The sequence below is a fragment of the Saimiri boliviensis genome, chromosome 12, assembly GCF_048565385.1.
Source record: "Saimiri boliviensis isolate mSaiBol1 chromosome 12, mSaiBol1.pri, whole genome shotgun sequence".
NCBI classification, from domain to species: domain Eukaryota; kingdom Metazoa; phylum Chordata; class Mammalia; order Primates; family Cebidae; genus Saimiri; species Saimiri boliviensis.
In genome coordinates, this window is record NC_133460.1 from 100,953,093 (window position 1) to 100,959,685 (window position 6,593).

Consider the following 6,593-nt stretch of genomic DNA (forward strand, 5'->3'; position numbering starts at 1 on the left):
GTCAAATGGTAATTCTGTTTTAAGTTCTTTGGGAAATTGCCAAACTGCTTTCCACAATGGCTGAACTAATTTACATTTCCACCTGCAGTATGTGAGCATTCAATTTTCTCCACAATCTCACCAATATTTGTGTTATTTTTTACTTTTTGATAATAGCTATTAAGGCTGTTGTGAGATGGTACCTCATTGTGGTTTTAATTTGCATTTCTCTAATGATTAGTTATTTTGAGCATTTTTCTTATGCTTGTTAATCACGTGTATGTCTTCTTTTGAAAAGTGTCAGTTCATATTCTTTGCCCACTTTTTATGGAATTTTTTTGTTCTTTGCTTGTAAATTTGTTTAAACTCCTTATAGGTTCTGGACATTAGACCTTTGTGGGATGCTTAGTTTGCAGATATGTTCTTCCATTTTGTAGGGTGTCATTTATTCTGTTGATAGTTTCTTTTGCAGTGCATAAGCTCTTCAGCTTAATTAAGACCCACTTGTAAATTTTTGTTTCCATTGAAATTTCTTTTGGCATCTTCATCATGAAGTCTTTGCCCTGTTCTCCAGAATAATATTTCCTAGGTTGTCTTCTAGGTTTTTTATAGTTTCGGGTTTTGCAGTTAAGTCTTTAATCCATCTTGGGTTAATTTTTGTATATAATGTAAGGAAAGGGTCCAGCTCCAGTCTTCTGCATATGGCTAGCCAGTTATCCCAGCACCATTTATTGAATAGGGAGTTCTTTCCCCACTGCTTGTTTTTGTCAATTTTGTCTAAGATCAGATAACTGTAGGTGTGTAGCATTATATCTGGGCTCTCTTTTCCAAATTAATTGTAAATTTGATACTTCCACTAGCACTTTATGAAATTCCAATTGTTCCACATCTTTGGAATTGTCAGATATTTACCATTTTACTGAGCTGTAAGGATATTTCCTTGTGATTCTATTGTGCATTTCTCTGATGACTAAAGATGTTGAGAATGTTTTTGCATGCTTGTTAGCCACCTGTGCATCTTTTTTGTGACGTTATTAAATATTTTTCTATTTTTTAGGCTGTTTGTTTTGCTATCAAGTTTGTAAGAATTCTTTTTATATTCTCGATACAAATTCTTTGTTAGGAGTGTACTGTAGATGCTTTTTCCCAGTCTGTGTCTTGCCTCTTCGTTTTCTTACAATGTTTTCATGCTTGCTTTGACAGCACATATACTAAAATTGGAATGATACAGGGAAGATTAGCATTACCCTGCACAAGAATGAAAAGTAGGGTTTTAAATTTTCATAAAGTTCAGTTTATCTGTTTCTTATAGAAGGATTTTTATCTGTTGTCTAAGAAATCTTTGCTTATTGTAAGGTAGCAAACATTTTTCTTCTCTATTTTCTACTAGAAGATTTTAGTTTTAGCTTTTACATTTAGGTCTGTGACTTTCAGCACATTCAACACAGTAGTCCCTTCTTATCCATGTTTTCCTTTTTGCAGTTTCAGTTATATGTGGTCAACCCAGTCCAAAAATATTAATTGGAAAATTCCAGAAATAAACAATTCATGTATTTTAAATTGCATGCTGTTTTGAGTAGCATGATCAAATTTCACACTGCTCTGCTCCCTCCTGCCTGAGACATGAGTGATCCCTTTGTCCAGCATTGCCAGGCTGGACATGGTACCTAGGTGTTAGTCACTTAGTAGTCAGTTGTCTTGGTTATCAGATCAGCTGTTGTAGTATCTAGTGCTGTTGTTCAGGTAAGCCTTATTTTACTTAATAATGGCCCTCATTCACAAGAATAGTGAAACCTATGTCAGTCAACTCATTTTATCTCCTAACGTAGGCATTATATCATCTCATATCATCACAAGAAGGGTGAGTAGAGTATATTGAGGTATTGAGACAGACAGAGAGAGGGAGGGAAAGAGAGTGAGATAAATTTTATGACCATACATTGTTCTATTTTATTAGTTATTAATCTCTTACCATGCCTAATTTATAAATTAAACTTTATTATAGGTATGTATGTATAGAAAAATATAGTATATATAGGTTTATTATTCGCAGTTCTAGACATTCACTGGATGTCTTAGAATGTATTCCCCATGAATAAAGAGGAACTACTGTAAGCCATTCCATTGTCTCTTTTGCTTGCTGTTTCCATTGGAGAGTCTGTAGTCATTCTTTCCTTGTTTTTCCTGTATCTTTTTTTTCCCCTCTGTCCACCTTTACTTTTTTTTTTTTGTTTATTTTTTGCTCTATTTTTGGATTTCACAATCTTACCATTTTTTGCCTTTGTTTGGTTTTCATTGGATTTATCCTACTTGATACTGTTCAACTTCTTGGATACGTAGATTCATTTTTACAAATCCATATTGGACATTTTTAGCCATTATTTCTCCAATTTTATTTAACACTTGGCCCAGGATTGCAATTATGTGTGCTTGAAACTGCTTCCTATTACCCAAAGATCACCAAGACTCTGTAATTTTTCATCCCTTTCTTCCCTCTCTGAATTTCAGTGTGAATGGTTTTTCTATTGCCGTGTCTCCATTTTCCAATCTTCTCTTCTGTATTTCTTAATATTCTAATCCATTCCTAATAGTTTCTCTTTGTCTTCTCATTATGTCTATGTTTTCCTTTAGCTCTTAAGCTTATTTATAATAGCTGTTTTAAAGTACTCATCTGCTAATATCATAATCCCTATCAATTCTAGATCTACTTCTATTGACTAGTGAATCATACTTTTCTGCTGCTTTGTATGCCTAATCATTTGATATTGGATGTTGGATGCCAATAATTTTACATTTTACAGATCAATGTGATGCTTGAAGGTTTGCTTTTATGCTTTCTTAAGGCAGATTGAGATTAAACTTTAGGTCTATTTTAGTTTGGGTTGTCTACTAAACGCTCTGATTATTCAATAAAATCTCTTACTCTGTTCGACTGAATGTCTCCCATCATGTGTGAGCTCCAGGAGTTGTTTGTATTACTCATGTGGTTGTTATCTGACCAGTCTCATGAAATCTTATTCTTTGTATGCCTGTTAGGATCATTCAAGGACTCAAGTGGACTCCTGTGCCAATTTCTGGAGCTTTTCATATTTGTGGCTTCTGCTCTTCAGTACTCTGCTCTGCCCAATCCAAATACTTTGGCCTCTCTGAACTCTGATCTTCATCTTCTCATCCTGATGAGTCTACCTTTCTCTTCTGAGATTCTCCCTCTCTGTGCTAGGAGTCCTGGAAATGCCTCCAGACATATAGCTGGAATCATTGGTGATCTCACCTCATTTGTTTTCCTTTTTCACTTATTATAGTCTTGCATTGCTCATTGTCCAATCTTGAGAAACTATTCCTTCATACGTATTTTCCACACTTTTAATTATTTATGGTTAAACTGCAAGTCTGAAACCAGTTGCCTCATCATGGCTAGAAGTGTAAATCCCTCAGCCTATAATTTTTGAAATAGACTTTGCTTCTTGCCTCAGAAGGGTAGTTGTGAAATGTACATGTATAACAACCTCTGGCTTAGCCTGCCCCCTTTTTGAGGCTGCTTGTATCATTCACAATTGTTTGGTGCCCCAAATAACTTAGGTATGAAACAAATACATATGTTTGGTACAAATTATTGTTAGTCTTATTTTTTTCTTTCTTTTTTACTTTTCTTTTTTGTGCTTTCTGTCTCTTTTTTTCACTTTCATCACACCTCTCAATATTCATGCTGTGATCTTTGGGTATGCTGAATTTTGCGTATCTTCCTATTTACTCTCTCTTTTTGATCATTGGCATCTGGAAAATCTTGTTATTCCATTCATTAGAACTTTTAGTTGTCTCCCATTCCAGATCCATTGAGAGTTCATATTTTGAAAGATGCTCAGAAGGGGTAAAAGATGGGCTAAGTGGGTATACAACAGGGTTGACTGGAATATAAACCACAGAGAAGCTAACCAGATCTGTAAAGCCGTGTTTGTGATGTAAAGAGAGTAAACTTAATGTAGAATTGTGCAACACATTACAGCAGCCACTAGGCACATATGACCATTGATCATTTGAAATGCGGCCAGTGCCACATGTTAATATTGGTATGATAGTATTTTGTATGTATTGAATTATAAAAATTGTTAACATTATTTTCACTGATTTCTTTTTACAATTTAAATGTGGCTTACATTATATTCCTGTCAGGCAATGATAATCTAGAAAGCACAGGAGAGGGGAAGAAAGAGAAATAAAATTTTAAGAAAGATGATGCAATGACTAGTCTGCATTTTAGAACTGACTTTCTGACAGTGTACAGAGAACAGACAAAAGAGAAACAGTCTGAGGGCAAGGAAGGCAGTTAGACTACTGTGACAGCTCAGGAAAGACATGATTTGTCATATTCAGTGTCACAAAAGTTGTGTTTCTGTTTGATAAAATTGCCATTTACTACATTAGTATTGGGAAGCAGAATACAAATAAAACAGAAAATAGGCTATACAAAGAGTATTTGCATGAATTTGCTTTGGAAAGCAAATACCAGTATTACACACCTGTATGTACATACTAATACCTCCTTGGCATTCATTCCTGACTGTATTTTCATCCAAGGCTAGACTAACACAGCCTGGGAGAACATGGCCTTCCATGGATTGACACCAAGTCATTTGAGAATGATGGGAGGAAATTGTCTCTCCTGGCAGCTCTGCTACTTACCAGCTGTGAGTTCCTGGGCAGGTTGATTAAACTCTGTGTCTCACTGACTTATAAGGAAAACGGCTCATCCTTAAGGTTTGATGGGAGATTAAAGGCAAAAACTTAAAAAGTATGGAAACCTAAAGAATTAATGCTAGAAAATTTTAGGAATGCTTGTTATTGTAGGCCACAAAGAAAACCATCCTTATGCATAACAGAAGAGGGTTGACTATACATTCACTCCTTGGGCCTGGGTGGTGAATGTGTGACCCACTCACATTTGGCAGGATGGTTGTTCTACAAGGTGTGAAGCAATAAACCACCCCAGAACTTCCCAGTATTTTTCTGCTCAGGGAAGTTTGGGATAATCCAGACAGCATGTCCTCCTTACCTTTAATTACCTTGGAAAAAGGCTGAGCTAGATAAAGGGAAGTAGCTCAGGCTGTCTGAAGGTTAAGTAAATGAGACTTCCTTTGGCTAACATACTAGTTATCTGGCCAGACAGGTGTTCTGAGGCCTTTCTTTCCCTCACTGGGGGTTTACTATCATAAGGTTGCCAGAATCAGAGCCTAAACTTAAACCAATATTTAACTCCACTGCAACTTGATTAGAAGCATCCAAGTGTGGCATTTTTATTTTCAACTGTGCAAGGTTTCTGGGGGAAAGTTGAATCAATGTTATGTAATGCATTGCTAAATCCAGGACACATGGAATTGTGTCTTAGTGAGATCCCATCTTGGCTTTGAATGCCATGAGGTGGTAGGGTGAGGACTCTCAATGCTTAATTGCCACTTGAACAATTTCTTGTCAAGTCTGCAATCCTGAAATGATAGAGGCTGTTAGAAAGCAGGGTTTTGATGGGAGCTCCAATCTGGCTCTGGTATTTGAGGGTCTCCTGTGTATCCAGAACATTGAGCTGCTCCAAGCTCACGTAAATTATACGTAGGAATTCAAGCAACACTGGGTGAACTTTCTCTAAACTGAGTATCATACAAGCTCAAATCGTTTGTAGAACAATGGTCACCGCTAGGGACTGAACTGAAAAATGCCCGTTAGAATTTAAAATTTACCAAAACAAAGTGAGTACTTAAGCAGTTATTTTCTGTAATATAGAAAGTTGCAAGAAAGGGATTTTTTTTAATCAAGTATTAGGGAAAAAAATCTATCCAAGTAATAGTGTTATCCACATAAGTACCATCCAAATCTCGTGTTGAAATTTTTAGCCCAGCATTTAATATTTGACACATGGACTATTCATGAAAGTAGGAGAAACACTATATAATAAATAATCTATTAGTTAAGTTAATGCTAATTGCTATAACCTTTAGGCTTAAAACAATAGTTCATTTATTGCTCATGTACAATTTAAAATGGATGGTTGTGATTTTCGGGTAGTGTTCCTCTGAGCAGGGAGCCCAGGTTCCTTCCATCTTGTACCTCTACTAGCTTCAACACATGACCTTTAAGGATTTGTGCTCGTCTGCATCAAGCCACAGAAGGCATGGCACATGGAGGACCATGTGTGGGATTTTTAGAAACAGGACTGGACAAAGGTGCACATCCATGTGCTCAAATCTCATTAGCCAGAAAATTGGTTACATGGCCCCATCTCCCTGCAAGGAAGGATAGAGAATAGAGTCTAGTTCTATTACCTGTAGAAAGGTACTAGCAACTCTGCCACACATACTATATAAATAGACGCTTCTAGATAGTACGTTGTGGTCTGAATGAAACAGTGTGGTTTATGAAATTTCACAACCCAGCTTAAGAGTTCAGCAGAATTATGTAGAGAGGAAGTCATTCATCCAGAGCAGATGTAATAGATGGTTGATTATGTATCATTCTTTTCTTAGCTTTTATAAATTTGAGAAGTTGAATCCTCCTAAGCTATTATAAAATTTGAACTTATTTTAGTTTACAAAATAGCCCCACAGATTTTACTCTCTATTTCAGAA

General features: G+C 36.1%; 1 non-coding gene across 1 annotated transcript; it reads left to right on the forward strand.

The window, feature by feature from the left end:
* Nucleotides 1-1,170: 1,170 nt before the first annotated feature.
* LOC120362626 (U6 spliceosomal RNA) lies at nt 1,171-1,272 on the forward strand. The gene has a single exon (XR_005578477.1). It is a non-coding gene; the product is annotated as a U6 spliceosomal RNA (small nuclear RNA).
* The last annotated feature ends 5,321 nt before the right edge of the window (nt 1,273-6,593 follow it).